The sequence below is a fragment of the Micropterus salmoides genome, unplaced genomic scaffold (assembly GCF_014851395.1).
Source record: "Micropterus salmoides isolate LMB-PRFRI ecotype aquatic unplaced genomic scaffold, ASM1485139v1 Ms_hic_scaffold_19, whole genome shotgun sequence".
NCBI classification, from domain to species: domain Eukaryota; kingdom Metazoa; phylum Chordata; class Actinopteri; order Centrarchiformes; family Centrarchidae; genus Micropterus; species Micropterus salmoides.
The window spans coordinates 28,085,200-28,101,307 of NW_024041039.1; the positions used below are offsets into that span (position 1 = coordinate 28,085,200).

Genomic DNA, 16,108 nt, shown 5'->3' on the forward strand with positions numbered 1-16,108 from the left:
GTGCTACTTAGAGTAAGACCTGATGTGAATGAATGGCACAAGGCTGGTAAGGCTGGTAAGGTTATGGTTGTATGTTGAATGGCAGCCTTACAACCCATTTCTGTTTCCTCTTTTTCAGTTTTTCATGTCAGTGTGTCCCACAGTCCAATATCTCTGCTGTCCCTCTCTCTCTCTCTCCTCAATCCTCGACGTCCATCAGTCAGCCAGGGTCCAGTCAGCTGGCAGGCTCAATCTCGCCCAGTCCAGGGATTCCTTAATGGTCTGACCCCTGCAACCCCCCAACAAACAGGGGCCTAGTTTCATTAATCTAAACCCACATGGAAACTCATTCCCTGCCTGACAGCCAGACCTCTCCCCCAGGGCAGCGTGAGGGTCCGCAGGACAGTGAGGGAGGGGGGCTGTGCGTACGCTGCGGCACTGTGATCAATAGTGCTTGTGACCAAACATCTCAAAAGCACATTAAAATGCCACTCATCTTGGCCCCTCCGTTCCAGGGCCCTCTCCAAATAAATCAAGGTCCAGTCCCAGCAGGTTAGCGGCTGCCAAGGCAGGCGGGCTGGCAGGAGGGGAGGATAGGTTAGTGGGAGGAAAGAGGGAGAAGTGGTGTGGGAATGGCAGATAGACACAGACCCTCACCCTCCTCTCCCTCTATGCCCTCTGGTCCTGCCTCTCTACCTTTATCTTAACAATAAAACAGTCTTAAGGCAGAGTTTGCTGTCAAGCACTGAGCCACAGCATAGCTCATTGGCTGACAGGTATTAATGTGACTACACCTGAATCACTCTAAAAATGCTGTTGAATTGCTATAATTGCTTTGCAACATCAGCTAATGGATACCAAATAATAACTGCTGGGTTTTGTATTTTTTCATTCTTATCTTTAAAAGGAGTCAAGTGCACTTCATTATTTTGGGTCAGCATTGTACAAACAAAGAGGCCTTTTGATGAGAGAGAGCAAACATGCTTTAAAACCTGACTACGCTACACCTACAGTGGAACAGATATTTGGCTCCGGTTTAAAAGCTCCGGTTCATTGAAAGCGACTTCAGAGCATCTTATGTAAATTACTTTTAATCACACTCGTGTTAAGAGGCGTTGTCAGGTTGTTGTGACACTGTGAGAGGTGTGCCGGCCCCGATTCTCCTAAGCCCCCAAGATGACTAAGCCACAGGAACCCTCCACAGTGCCTCCATCCCACGTTCCCTGGCTCAGTCGCTATGTGACCTTGGCTACAACATTCGTCATCACAGGCAATGCATCCCACTCACTGAGCTTGGCAATTAAAATTCCAGAAATAATTTTGGTGGCATTTAAATTAAAAAGAAAATAAATTCTGCAGGCAGTGTTCAGAGAAATGAAGGACATGAGAAAATACTGTACCACTCTAAGTTTCCCTTTGCTTTGTCCCCTGGCAGAATCACAAAATCCTCCAAGAGGAGTATGAGAGGTAGCAATCAAAGAAGAAAAGAGCTTCAGATCACAAAAAGACCACTTCATATTTTATGGAGTGGGCATCCTCGGCATTATAAGATGGAACAAATTCTATTACAGTGTGAACAAGTGGCCCTTAATGCAAAAAAAAACCCTTCTGGAAAAGTTACAGCAAGGGCCCCATTTCTGGAGCATTAATGTGAGGCAGGAGAGTGGGGCGGCAGGAGAAGGAGAGCTCCCGTTTGGCTAATTTTGGGCGACAGCTGAGCGACTGCTGGAATGCGACAGCATTCCACGGTGCCTTTATTAGCAGTCATATTAGCGGCTGTTCTCAGCAGGGGCAAAAGCTTTAGCCAGTCATTAGCATCACATGCTATTTGTCTCCCTGACACAGGGATGAGGCTGCCGTTGCCTCCCCCCCTGCCTTCTTTCTCGGCTGCTTTTTTTCTCGTCTCCTCTCCCTCGTCATCTCCTCCTGTCACCCAATATTCTCACCTCATATTTGTCCCTCTCTGTTCTCAGCCATCATAACCTCACCTGCTCCTTTTCCTTCCATACATCCACTTTCTTCACCTCCCCCATGTATATCTTGGAGTATATATTACCTCAATCCTTCTCTCACACCAATTTCTCTCCCTCAAACCCAGCTCATTGTTGTCTCTCCTTCTCTCTCTGCAGAGCAGACTAGAGATGGAGGGAATGCACCACCTCTGGCTGTGCCCCCTATCCAGCAGGAGGATCTATAGACACGTGTGGCAGAGCCCCGTCTCCATGGTGACACCCTCCAGAAATTCATGAGGGATTCGCCATCCTTACAGCCAGCCAGTGAGGAAAAATGAGAGAGAAAGACAAGCAGGGAGAAAAAATGAGAGGTGGGGGAGAAAAATAGATGCTATAAGAGAGAGACCGACCATTGAATGTATGTTTTTGCGCATGTGTGTGTGTGTGTGTGTGTATACCTCGTTTGTGTGCGCACAAAATTGGGAAATATATAGTATTTGAAAAGAAAAGGAGGTGTGTGTGTGTGTGTGTGTGCTCGCGCGTGTGTGTGAAAGAGGAAAGCGGATCATTTCAGAGCTGTCAGGCTTCTCCCGCTAGCAGGGGAGAACAAAAGACAGTGTCTTGGTGCAGGAGACTCAGCGCATGGCAGACGCTGCAATTTGGGGCGTTTTCTGGCGTCTCAGGCTCCAGCTCGCATATCAGCTTCTGTGGCTCATTCACGCACACACACACACACACACACACACACACACACACACACTGCACAATGACAGCGTGTCCTAAAGTTTCATAAAATGCTTCTTCATAGTTGTGGCGTCGAAATAATCCTCAGTGTCAGTGAAACGTATATGATGTTAAATTACATGTCCACGCGGATTTACACAAAAGTCTTAATAATACAAGCAACATTTATATACAATTAAAATGGTTTTCATATTTGGTTGCATATTTCAACAAAGCAGCCAACGTTCACCATTTCTTGACAACACTATGGTTTATATGTTTTAGACAGCGAGTGCAGTGTTAAGGAAGCTAAGAGGCATCAATACCCAATCCAATGTTGTTCAGTTCACTGGTTCAATAAGCCTGTTGTTACCCATTCACTGCTCCAGTGCTTCGCTCCTGCTAACATTTGTAGCCTGCAGCTAATAAACCCAGTCTCAACTTTAGTCAGATACTCACACTAAGCCCATCAGCCTCAACATGACTGAGATACAGTACAGTGGCTGGCAGTGACTCTGAGCAACAGCTTCCTTTGTTTTATCCTCACTCCCCGAGCCCATCCAAGGCCTCAGCTGCTCCCTTTTAGCTCCTTTTGTCCATATCTGCCAACCGATACTCATGCTCTGAGGAAAACACCTCCTCACAGGTTGTTTGTACGCCTCGCTGATACGGTCCCCCACCAAGGACCTGTGGTGTAGTTGGTGGGGGATGCGGGAAGGGAGCTGAGAGCATTAAAGATGGGATGAGGCCTGCTCAGATAGTGGATGTTGTTTTTGCTGCTGCGCTAGATGACAACTCCTCTGTAGATTCTGTGATATGATGGGAAGGATGGAGGAAATTCAGATCTTGATAGTCACAATATTGTGACATCTGGGGTAGATTTGAAATGATTAGTTGACATTTGATAGAAAATGAATCTAAAGCTAATTTATTAACTGATTCATCGTTTTAGGCAGTTTCACATTTGAAGACAACAGCTTCTTAAATCTAAGGATTTTCTTGTCTGTGTTGTCTTACATTGCAGTTTACTAAATATCTTTGGATTTTGCAAAGATTTTGTTGGTCAGACAAAACAAACCGTCTGAAGATGAATCGATAATGAAAATTTGTTAGTTGCTGTCCAAATCTGTTGTGGTGTATTCTGATTTAATTTCCACAGGTGTAAACAACACTTCGGTATAATGTACTTCATGACATAAGCACATATTTATCATGTGGTTTAATTTTACGAGTACGGTCTAGACCTGCTGTATAAAAGTGCAATGAGATAACTTCTGTTGAGAATTTGTGCTGTATAACTAAAATGGAATTGCTTTGAATATTTTGACTATCTAATGATGTAATATGTAAAGCATATGTTAAGCATTTCTGTTTTCAGACTATTTGAATTGAGTGTAACACTGAGGTTGAGGATTTTAAGATGGATCTGGTAGAATATTGATAAGTGTATCTTACAAGCCATTTTGCATAATTTGGTAGTGGAAGTCCTGAGCAGGAGAGATCATCCGGCAGCAGATTCTCGGGGTGTAATGCGGCTATCTGTCATCCTGCAGCTAAATTCACTCCTGGATTAGCCAGCTAAGGAGTCTCTCCACCAGCGTAATGACTTCAATCAATCACCCCAACGCAGAGCCACACACAGAGAGGCCGGCTAGTTAGCTGCTAGCTCAGCAGCCATTTTGGACAAGGAACTCCAGCTTGTCCATTTGTCTGCGTAAGCCACAGTGGAGGTTGTCATAATAGTTTTTTTGGACAAAGTTAAGCTGATGTGAATGATTGAAAGACCAAGGTAAATAAGAGGAGAATGCAAATGATGCTTTCTTCCTTTCTTTGCTTCTTAAACTTTATCTGTAATCTGTATTTTGTCACTAACTGATCTTTGCTGAGAGTCGCTTACACGGCTAGAATGTGTTGCTAAACTGGAGCTGCAGCAAATAATTATTTTCATTATTGATTATTTGTTTGTTCAACAAAAAAGTCAGAAAATGGTGACAAATGCCTACCACAATTTTCCAAGTCCAAGGTGATGTGGATCAGCAGTCCAAAACCCATAGATAGTCAGTTTATTATCAGTTAAGACAAAGAAAATGATTTAAACAATTAAGCAAGTATAAAATAGTTTTCTGTTGAATGTAGACAGCTAGTTTGGTGATATTTTATATATTTGTTATTGATGTTAAATCTCATTAAAAGACCAAAACCTGAAACCAAATGAATTGATCTTTCTAGCAAGTGCTGCCTCTGTAGACAAAGCCTGACTTGTATATACCCCTTATATGTTCATTGTTGCTTTTTATTTATATTTATATACCATGTATCCCCCCACCACCACTACTTTTATGTACATTGTATGTTTTATGTTTAGCTATCTTGTTCTTAGCTCTGTATCTGTTTCTATCTTCCTGAAAATTGTTCTTTGAACTGTGTGTGTATTGAGAGCCACAAAGAAACAGAGTCAGATTCCTCTCATGTGTATACATACTCGAGCAATAATGCTGATTCTGATATATCGTATTCCTCTGTGCCATAGAGCTCCATTGTTGTCCAAAAACACATCGATGAGCCACACCGTTGCACTGGGTGATATGTTCCTTCATTGCCATCGGCACCGTTGTTGTTTGAGCTGTTGCCTCGTATACTACTCTGGTCCCGCAAAAAACTATGCACTAAATCTGCTGCTTGAAATACTCCCCAACTAATACAGAATTTACTCTTTTTTAGTACTGTGGGCAGCACAGTCCCCAGCTATTTTAGGAAATGATTTGCCTGTGAAAAAAAATTAAATATATGTTCAGAACCTATTTGAAAGATTTACATCCTCAGTAAGAACCGAGGGCTTGATGTTACCAGACCAGCTGGGAAAGTTGCATGTATTGAGAGACGCTATAACACATTGTTGGTTTTGGATTTGTTGCCATTAACAAAAATGTAGAATATCACCAGCCTTATCCTTTACAGTAATTCTGTCTAAAGCGTCTGCCCTTCCTGTGTTACACTTATTCCCACTCTGGGTCATGTTTACCAGGCTCCGTCTCCCAGCAGAGGAGGAGGGCTTTTTGACATTGATGTAATTTGGTTGGCAGCTGCTCTGAGGGGAGGGCAGGCTGGCTGGGCATGGGAGGGGGAGGTTAGGATTGCGAAGGGCTTGTGGGGGGTTCAGGGGTTAGAGGTCAGGATGTGCCCGGCCTGGAGCTGGCCCTAAGCAGCTGCCTGACCCCTCGCCAACCCCCCACCTCCCCCCTTCATGCCCACGTCCCCCTGGCACGCTCTGCACTCACCGCACATGATCTGTTATTCCCTTTGATGCCTTTCCTCGGGGAGGGAGTTAAAAAAAATAGAAGAAAAAAAGAGAACGGTTGAAAAAAGTAAACACCACCTGTTTATCTGACGCCGTGTAGTGTCGGAAAGGTAGTCTTGCAGGCTTGTCATAAATACGAGGTAAAAATTACAAAGGGAAAAAATAAACAAATGGCATCAGAGAAAAAGGCGTGACGAGAGAAGCTGCATGTGCATGCCACTGTAAATTTGGTGGCCCTAATTTTGAAACGCTTTCAAAGTGTGCGTTTAAATTGCATTAGAGGTTTATGTCGGGGCACAATATTCTGTAAGAAACAATTCAACAGGCTAAGAAAGAGACGGTGATGTAGAACAGACAATATGGTATTGTGGCAATGTACTATTATTACACAAGCGACTGTAGTTTTATAAGACAAGGACCAATCTCAGTCTAGCTCCATCATGCTGTTGAAATGATAACAATGGTGTCACAGCCAAAGTGAAATGAACCTCAAGGCTCCGCGTGCAGTCTAAAGTGTACAAGCTAAAGACTGAGCTGACACATCCAACCAACTCTGTTCTTTTCACCCGCAGCCCACACTGCCTTTTTGGTGATATAAAGCTTTCCCATTAAATATGGAAATTTCCGTTTCGGTGACAGATACTTCACAGAGGGGGGTTGATGGCATAGACTGTGTTTTTTTGGAAGGGGAAGTGGCAGATTTTGATTAATGCGACCTTATCTGGTTCTGCACATGGAGGCAGAGGGGTTGCTGAGCTTGGCGGGGGTGGATGGCTGCCTGTCCTCTTCTTCTTTTTCCAGGCCTCTTTCTCTCCTCTATTTCAAATGGTTTCACTCGCTCGCTCTTCGTTTCTGCTTCTGCCTTCTCTCCATTTTCATCCTTTTGTGGTTAGTGCACTCACCGCCTATCTCTGTAATAATGTAAGCTGTGCTTTAAGGTCTTGTAGTCACACTGTTCCTTAACTTTATGTGGCCTGATAATTCTGTCTAATTTCCTCTGTCCTGTCTTCACCTCCTCAGTCTCTTCATCCCTATATCCCTACTTCCTTTTCCTATCCCACTTCGATGTTCCCCTGTGGCTCCATTCTACCTTAAATTTCCTATCCTTTACTTATGTCCTGTATCCTCTCCTCCTGTCAGGCAAAGAGTGAGGTGCAGTGATGCCGCTTCCCCCTGTCGCTCCATCACCGCCTGGCCCAGTTCCAATGCTTTTAGTGAGCGCTATCTGTCAAGCTATGAATAATACAGGCCCAAGGCTGGTGTTAGCTTGCTAGCTAGCTATGTGGAATCCAAATGAGGTCTACAGCAGGAAGAGAGCACTTGACTTTTAGCTCGCTACCACGCTCTTTCTACCAACACAGGCAATTACTCAGCCCGCAGCCCCAGCTGCAGCCGTGGCAATCATAAACGCAACCTCTCACATCCCTGTCTAAACACACACACACACACGCTACACAGACACACTCTTTGCATGTATAAGCAGACCCCATCTCCTGATGCACGCAACACAATTTTTTTTCTATGCAGAGAGAGAGTCTAAACAACTTTCTTGCCATACATGACAGAAAATCCATACTGTTCCGTCTATATTTTCTTAGAAAAACTGTGTACATTCAGAAAACCTCCACAAAGTGCAGAGTAATAAATGAAAAGCTCAACTAGGAATAATGATGAAATCAAGACATTGATTGTAGGTGAAATGCTCAAGTCCATCTTCAAGATATATAGCCTGAAATAACGATAAGGAGATTTTTCTAGTCGACAGCAAAAGATGCACGTTTCTTTTCAAGAAAGAAATTAGGAATTTGAGTTAAACATTTGGTGAGGCAAACTCAAACCCAAACGCCACTAAAGGAACTCTTGATCTCATTCTGGTAGTCTATATTTAAGACGCCACTGTGCTTCAAAGATCTATTAATCAACGGCGGAGTTACTTCATCATCTCTTATCTGTTGATTAACAGCAGACACGTCGTCCGCCCTTTATCGCACTTGTTCCACAGTTATGGCAGGAGGCTGAGAGGGCTATCACATGTATCAGGCATATGACACATGTATAGTCACGTAATTAGTTTTGCACTGAGGCATCCTTAGGTGACAGTTTTAACCCATCCATCATTGCTTCTAATCATTCCTTTGAGTGTGGGATGTAATTACAGAATGCTAGGCAACGACAGGCTTCACAGGTAAAAATAGTCATACAGGATGAGAGACTTCTGTATGTGTTTGGCATGTGGGGTGTGTGCACAAGGTGTGTGTGCATGTGGGTGGGAGGATGTGCGCGTGTGTGTATATGTGTGTGCATGCACGCCTGTGTGTATTGTGGTAATGAGATCTAGTTAGTGATGCTCCAGAGTGTCTTATTAACAAATTATAACAACACTCCTTTGTTTTTTACCTCTCCTCCCATCTATTATTCACACCTCACAGATTTACTCATGATTCATTTATTGGAGCATCTTGTGCATCCTAGAAACTAAATGTCACCCAAAACATCACATACATAATTTTTCTGTGTATGAATTTCGGTGCATGCGTGCGTGTATGCCATCGCTCACTGCAAGTAAGTTTAGAGGTGTGTCCACCCTAAATATGTCCTGCATTAGATAAACAGTATTCACAGCAACAATCCAACACTGCGGCAGCGAGATTGTAAAAAAAAAAAAAAAATAAAAAAGGGACAATCCAGCTCCATCTGTATATGCACACACAAGTGCGAACGTTAGAGTGCTATTGAAATAGATGAGATGGACCTTGCCGGATCAGTAACGAGGGCTGTAGTGAGGCCATTCTGCCATTCAACCCCCCTGTTGTGAAATCAGCACGACGCCCTGTGTACTTTAGCTGGATTCTCTTTCCACTGAAATTGCCAGGTTGGAGAGAGGCACTCAGCTGGGAATGCTGCTCTACATGTGAAGTAGGTTGTGTGTGTGTGAGGGCTTAGGAGATATGTGTGTGTGTGTGTGTGTGTGTCTTTTATGTCTACATTTGTGTCAGTTCGCATTGAGAGAGCCTATCTGGGAATGTACGTGTGAATGTGTGTGTCAGTGTGCTGCCCTTTGCCTCTCTCCCCTCTCCCTCTCCAGGTGAAGAGCCTGTTCCGAAGGCTCTGCTCGAGTCGAGGCCCCTTGAAGCCTGGCTTGGCAGCACTTTACCCAAATAGAGGTAAACCTACAGGACACCATCCGTCTTAACAGCAAACACTTAACGGAGCATCAGAGAGCAGCCACAAGTGGTTTGGCACCAGCAGGCAGCAACGCCCTACTCTGCAAAGAATATCTACATCCATATTAACAAGCCATTTAGTGTAGCTTCTATTCACTCGTGAAATATTGTTTTCTCTAAATAAGTCTGCTAAAAGCTGCCAGTGAAGTGAGAAAATGTCAGTCATGCATATAAGCCTAATTCAAGGCACCACTGGTTTAAGTCTAGATTAAGTAGACATTATTTACGCTTACTGTAGTACACCCAACACGTCCTCATAACTAAATAACAGAATAGCCCGCTTGCCAGTGACTCAGTGACAGGTGAAGCAGACCTTCATTGTCATGGTAACAATAAACAGGTGGTTAATATTGTGAAGCGGTCGCAGTTTGGTTAAGTTTCAACACCAAAACTACTTGGTTAGGTTCAAGAAAAGATTATGGTTTGGGTAAAAAAAATGCTGCATGTCATTCCCTCTCTCTTTTCTGTCATTCTATACTGTCACTATCAATAAAGCAAAAATGCCCCCCAAAAAAGTAAGTTATGTTACTAAAGCCGCTAGCCAAAGTGACCCAAATCTTTTTTTTGCTCATATCTGACTCAGATTAGATTTTTTTTAGTGTGAACATCCCAAGTTACATGGAATCTGATCTTTTCCAGTCCAGATTTGGGCCACTTTCATATGTGGTCTAAATCATATACAGGTCTTTAAGGACTTTGTAAAATTATTCCGGTGCTTTGTTGAGTATTTTTGTAGCAGCAGGCCGGTGTATGTGAGACTGACTAAACTACAGTGTGTGTGTTCATGGTAATGAAGGAACATGTCACCAAGTGCAGCGGTGTTGTTCACAGTGTTGGTTTTCGGGACAGTGGAGTTGAGGAGAAAATGGTTTGGATATACGCACAGTTCTGGTATGTGGGATCAGTTCTTTGTTGGTTTTGGTCTTTCCATTGCATTTTCTGACAATACTGAAAATATAGCATATCACCACATCTACACTAGGGGTGGGGGAGAAAACCATCCAGTTGCAGTTGCTGCCAAAAGACCACTAACCAAGCGATGTCAAAGCTTCTACCCAACTTGAAAAGGGTGAAGCGAATAAAAAATTCTATCGCAACTTATATTGCCATGGATTTCCATTTGTTGAGAACCAGGGATTTTGCGCTATGTTGTGCACTTTGGAACAAGTATGCGGCTACAGGCGCCCTTTTCTGTTGGTTTTTTGCAACATCACTTCCATTTGTTACATTAATAACAGATAATGGAATGAAATTCTTAATGGATCATTACAAATAGTTCGCTTTTAAAGTACCAAGTAGTCACACAGTGAGAAAAAAGAAATCCTATTTAAAAAAACTCATCAAGATGCATCGATAAGCATTTTATCATCACATCCCAGCCCTCTGAATCATAATCGTAACGTGAGGTGCCTAGAGATTCCCACCTCTAATCCATACTTTAAGACCAAGTACGGAATTATAAGAGAACAGGGTCGATAGAGCAGCCCTAGTAGATCCCGTCAGTTATTTTTTGCTTTACAATGTAAAAACCAATGATCTGTCACTCTTCTAGCCCACCTCCTGCTGTTGTTGAGCTCTTCCAATGCAGATACCCTGAGACTCATTCTGCCACTCTGCTGGTTGCTTGCTGCTCTCATATCAGTCTGAGTGCTTTGAGAGCATGACATAGTAGAGAGAGCGGAGATGACTGTGTGTGTGCGTGTGTGTGTGTGTGTATGTGAGAGAGAGAGTAAATAGCATCCCAACTGTAGAGACGGCATTTAAGTGTTTCTCCCTTTGCACTCCAATAGTACTGCAGACCCATTACCTTCGTGCGTATGTTTGTGTGTCTACCAGCATCTGTGTGTGCGTGTGCTTGCATGTGGCTGCAAATGTATTTCCGAGCCATTCCTCCGATCATGCCCACGCTCCCACGCAACTCACCCTCTACCTTTCTGTTCTGATCCTTTTCTCATTCATCAGGCTTCCCTTCCTGTCCTCTTGCCAGAGGTCTTTGCTAAGGTGTAATTTAGCTCCTGCTGTTCTTTAATTTCTGCCTTAGTCAGGAGGGGCGTGACTGGCCCCCTGACACCATGGATACAATCTGTCAATCATTTCCACCAGCTAGGAAATTGCATTCAAAGTAAGAGTAATTATTAAGTCTGCCCTGTGTGGTTTGAATTTAACGCCCTCCCAGTTTGGCACAGAGAGAAATATGTATTCAGAGGCAAGGCCAGGTGGATTTGTGAGGCTTTTATTGTCGCTAGAAACGAGGTGAGGGCTGTCTTTGTCTCACCTTTTGTTTTGTCTAATCTCTTTGCCTTTCCTCTACGTCTGTCCTCATTCCTTCACCCAGCTTCCAATGGTGTCTTTTCCATACAATTGTACAAACGCTGCTCATCTCAGGAGAAGGAAAAGCATTCACAAAATGGAGGGAGCAAAACAAGCGTTGGTGGTCTGTGCTGTCTCTTGTTGTAAAAATCACACTGTTTATCTTCAATTTACTGTAGATGGCTCTGTGATAATATACTATAGTCCCTTCTATATTGCCTCTATCCACCATGCCTAATACTAATCCAGAGAGCCACCCCTGGTGCGCTGGCAGAAGCACAACGACATAGAGAAGAGAGACGACAGTAGAGGTTAAAAACAAGAGACTGAAAAAGTCTACTTAACATAAACATGTTCAGTGAGGTAGCTTTTAGAATTTCTATTTGTTAAAGTCCTTGAAAAGCTAGAATCAAAACTGGTGAGCAGTTCTTCTGAATTCACTCCCCAGGTTAAATTATTGAAACCTAGCTTTGAAAACAGTTCCTAGTGAGTTCCTAGTTACCTTTCTGTTCCACAGAAAAATGTTTATTTTCATATACTTTCATACCTTTATTCCAGGACCCACTTACCTCTCTTTGCTGCCATGTTAATGAATGCATGTTCAAATTCGGTGGACTTTGGCACTATTCCCTACTGTAGATTCAAACCACAAAATAAGCTCCATCAAGGATATTAATTCCCAAGATACCTTGCACCAACATTTGCAATGTACTGTCAGCCATAGCTGGCTCTTCTAAGCTTCAGTCAAACCACATTGACTAATCTGCAATGCCTTGCCAACCGAGCTTTGTTGCAACAGCCGATACATAAATGACCCATTAACCTTTTTTCATGAGCATATACGTCAGAATTAACAAGATGTCCCTCTCCTTCAGCTGAGAGACTTAACTACTGACCCTGCAACCTTTACGTAGGACATTAATCATGTTACTTTAACTGACATGGAAGCATCATCCTGTACAGGACGCAGACACCAGACAGATATCTAGCGTGATAAATATCTGTCGGCCGACTCAACATCCACATCCAGCTAATGAGAGCAGGTAGCTACTGTTTCACTGCAAAACAGTTTTTTCTCACCTCCAGCTCTCTCTGTAGCACAGACAATCCCGGCTGCCCTTGTGTGCTAGGCATTGGTTACTGTTGCTATGTTGCTATGTACAGCGAAAATAGTGGCAAATTTCATAAGTGGTAGCTAGCGAGCTAAATGAGCTAACATAAGCTCATGAGCATGTTTCCAGGTGACTTTTCAGTGTTTCCAACTCACCACTTTTAAAACGAGAACCCTGTAAAAGGGGCCTTAAATATGTAATTGATGGCTATCTTTTTAAAAGACTAAAACTACAAAGCTACATGTCCCAGGCAAAATCTCAACATTCTAACCAGTTGTTGATCCATCTAGAAGTAATGAAAATAAACGGACAGCATTATTCTTGTAATGAGGTGTAACGCTAGTTAGTCCTTGTATTATAAGTATAAGGATCTATGTAACATAAAACTGTTCCTTTTTCTGGCTGTTTACCACATACTTGTTTGTACTATTGAACAGTATGGCTACACGATATGACCGAAAATGAAAACAATTAATTGAACATTTTACCTTGACTTTTTGCTCTCATAGTTCACTGACAAGCTCAACTATTAAAGATGTAATATTTGTTTGAATTCCCATGTCAAATTTATACGGTTTGACATATGAATAAGGATTCATATGGTTGCATATGTCAAATTATCTAAATGTTAAATGAAAACACTCTTAAAACTACTATATGTGATGTGACATAAGAACAGCAGTACGATAAATTACAGTTGTGAGTTTCTCCTCTTACATTTCCGCTTTTTGGTGGCGAAATGCATTCTGGGTTATCTGGCTATTCGAAGTCCACACAAGTCACTGCCGATGCAGGGTCGGTAAAACGTGCGGAGCGAGAACACATCTGGGTATTTGACTGTACATGGCTAGATGCGGACTTTCGAATTGGAACAGTACTTTGGCTACGACTGATGACGTTTCACAAGTCCACAAGAACACAAGTACAGACAAGAACACAGATTGAGAAACAGCCTATGTGTAGGTCATAGCGTGTCTGTTAATTAAAATCTGTCTGTTGCTTCCCCAACTGCTGGAAAGCGAAGGCGGTAAGCGCACTAGCTAACGTCTCTTCTGAGTTTCAGACTCCGGATTAGAAGCTGAGCAGGACTGGACGGGGCAAAGTCACCCGACTACACACACGGCAATATGTTTATAAGGGGTAAGTACATGAACACACACAGCGGGGAAAGTACAGTACAGTGTTAAAAAAACAAAATAACTTATATGGGAAAATTATGTCAATCAGAGGTTCTGAATTTCGGTTTTGATTATTTTTTGATTAATTGTCCAGCCCTATTAAACAGTATGTTTTTACAAGAAAAGGCATGAGAGCTAACCAATGTGTTGTGTGGCAAACGCATCTCAAGTAACTTGTAAGGCTTGGGTTGCTGGAGTATACTTGCTGTTGGTATAAACTCTGATAGCACAGTGGGGTTGCTAATGATTTGGGCTGTTTTAAACATAATCTGTAACCCATGAACTAATGTAGTTACTACTTTAGGTGGTATGCTAATTAGCCGGTCATGCTAACAATTGAAGCTTACGTTACAGAACATAAACACAGTGTGTGCATTTCCTTTGTCTTTTTGGTCTTGAATGGCTAAAAAAAAACACTACCCTCCACACTGTTAATTACCCTCCACAATGTTAAAATACAGAGCGTTTCGCCGTGTAGCAAAATCCAATGGTTGACAGATCTTTCGCGCTCAGTTTACAGCAGCTAAGGCAATGATTGGACAATCACTGTTCCAGGGAGGGATTTAGCAAATGGTCATTTGTGTAACCAGATCACCATCATATTATGGCTTTAAAATGTCTAACGAACATACATACAAATGCCGCTAATCCATGTAATTGATGGTATTTCACGGAGTGCGCACACACACACACACACATGCAAATACACACCCACTATAGAGAGCTGTGAACCTACCCTAACCCTCATGTGTGGATGTCTACAGCGTCTTATGGCATTTGCAGGGCCTCTGAGGGTATTCAAACATTCAAAGGCTGCGTGTGAAGCGGAGAGAGAGGTGGAGGATACGGATGGTGTGGCACCGTCTGAGGGGGGAGAAAAAGGAAGGGGGGAGGGGTAATTAACATATTAATGACCCCACCTTCCTACAGCTTCTGTCGGATAGTCCAAACACTTTGATAAGTATGCAAATGAGAGCTGCACGCCTGCACCATCTGAAGAGGGAATTAGCTCTGCCAAAGACAGCCGAGAGAGATGGAAGGGGTAGGGAGAAAGAGGAAGGAAGGAAGGAAAGGAGCAAGGAAGGGGATGTTAGGAGGTAAAGGGGAAGTAAAAAGAGGCGAAGGGGAGGAGAAGAGATGAGGAATGTCAAGATGAAGAAACAGGAGGAAGGAAGAAAGGAGTGACCAAAGACAGAGAGTGAGATAGGAAGGAGTCTCAGGCGTGCTGATGAACTGATATCCTCATGTTTGTTTTAGTTCTCTTTAATTATCTGGCATGCACAGTTGGTAGATGTGGCATGTGTAGCATTAGACAGAGAGACAGTGGTAGAGAATGTGAGAAAAGGCTCTTTCTTTTCATTCTTGTGCTCCCCAGCTCTCAGATTGATGTGCCAGTGCCCGTCAGCCCTGCAGTGATGTGCAGAATGGCTGCAGGGTCTCGGGCCAGTGGGCATACAGGCTCGGCGGTGGGGGCTGAGGTGGGCAGCTCGGAGTAACGACCCCGAGCAGACATGGGCAAGTAATTATAACACAGACTGATCTCTCTCGTTCTAACATTGAAGAGAATGGCGAGTAATAAGGATGATGAGAGCACCACGGCGAAGTAAGTGTTCAAAGTGGGTGAGACAAAGGGAATGAGAGAGAGAGACAGTATATGAATGCATGTGTGTGTGTTAGAGAGACACTTCGTGTTAACAGCCAGGCCAGGGATTCACCGACACGCTTGTCACGTTCCACAATTATGTTGAATAATTAAAACGTTTCATTAACTCGATCATTTCCTGTTCGGCCATGTTTCAGCTCTGACACCAGCAATTAAAGCCGGGGCCAGGATTGAACGCCTCTCTCATTCGGCCAGTCGGCGGCAGAGGACAAACTTATGTCTTTTGTATGGGAGCAGAAATCTGACAGGGGAAAAATGAGGGGCTTTAGCAGTTATCCACCTTACTTAACTGTTCTCAACACTTCAGTGCAAAAGCACAGCGGGACTGACAATGAAAATCTACGTGCTCAAGGTGAAATCGTGAAAATCTGGATTTGGTTTCCCTGGATTTTGTCTTTTTTTTTTTTTGATTAATGCAAATAAGGAGTGAATAGTTTACCTCTGCCAGCCAGCCTTAGGCACTGAGACATGTACTTTGAAAATCTTTACATATTGATAGTTTTTACATGGTGTGTAATTTTCTGATACATGCAGTCGAATGAGCAAATACCTTATTCCTGTAAGCCAGACATCGATCACCTTGCATGATAGATGCAGTACTGTTTTATAATGTGATACTGTAAAAAACACACTTGTTCAGCTACACAACACCCAAAACCACAAAAATAT

The 16,108-nt window shown here is 43.1% G+C and overlaps 1 protein-coding gene across 6 annotated transcripts in view; it reads right to left on the bottom strand.

The window, feature by feature from the left end:
* The window catches only part of myt1lb (myelin transcription factor 1-like, b), a 99,676-nt gene that overhangs the window by 35,040 nt on the left and 48,528 nt on the right, over positions 1 to 16,108 (bottom strand). The window lies entirely within an intron of this gene.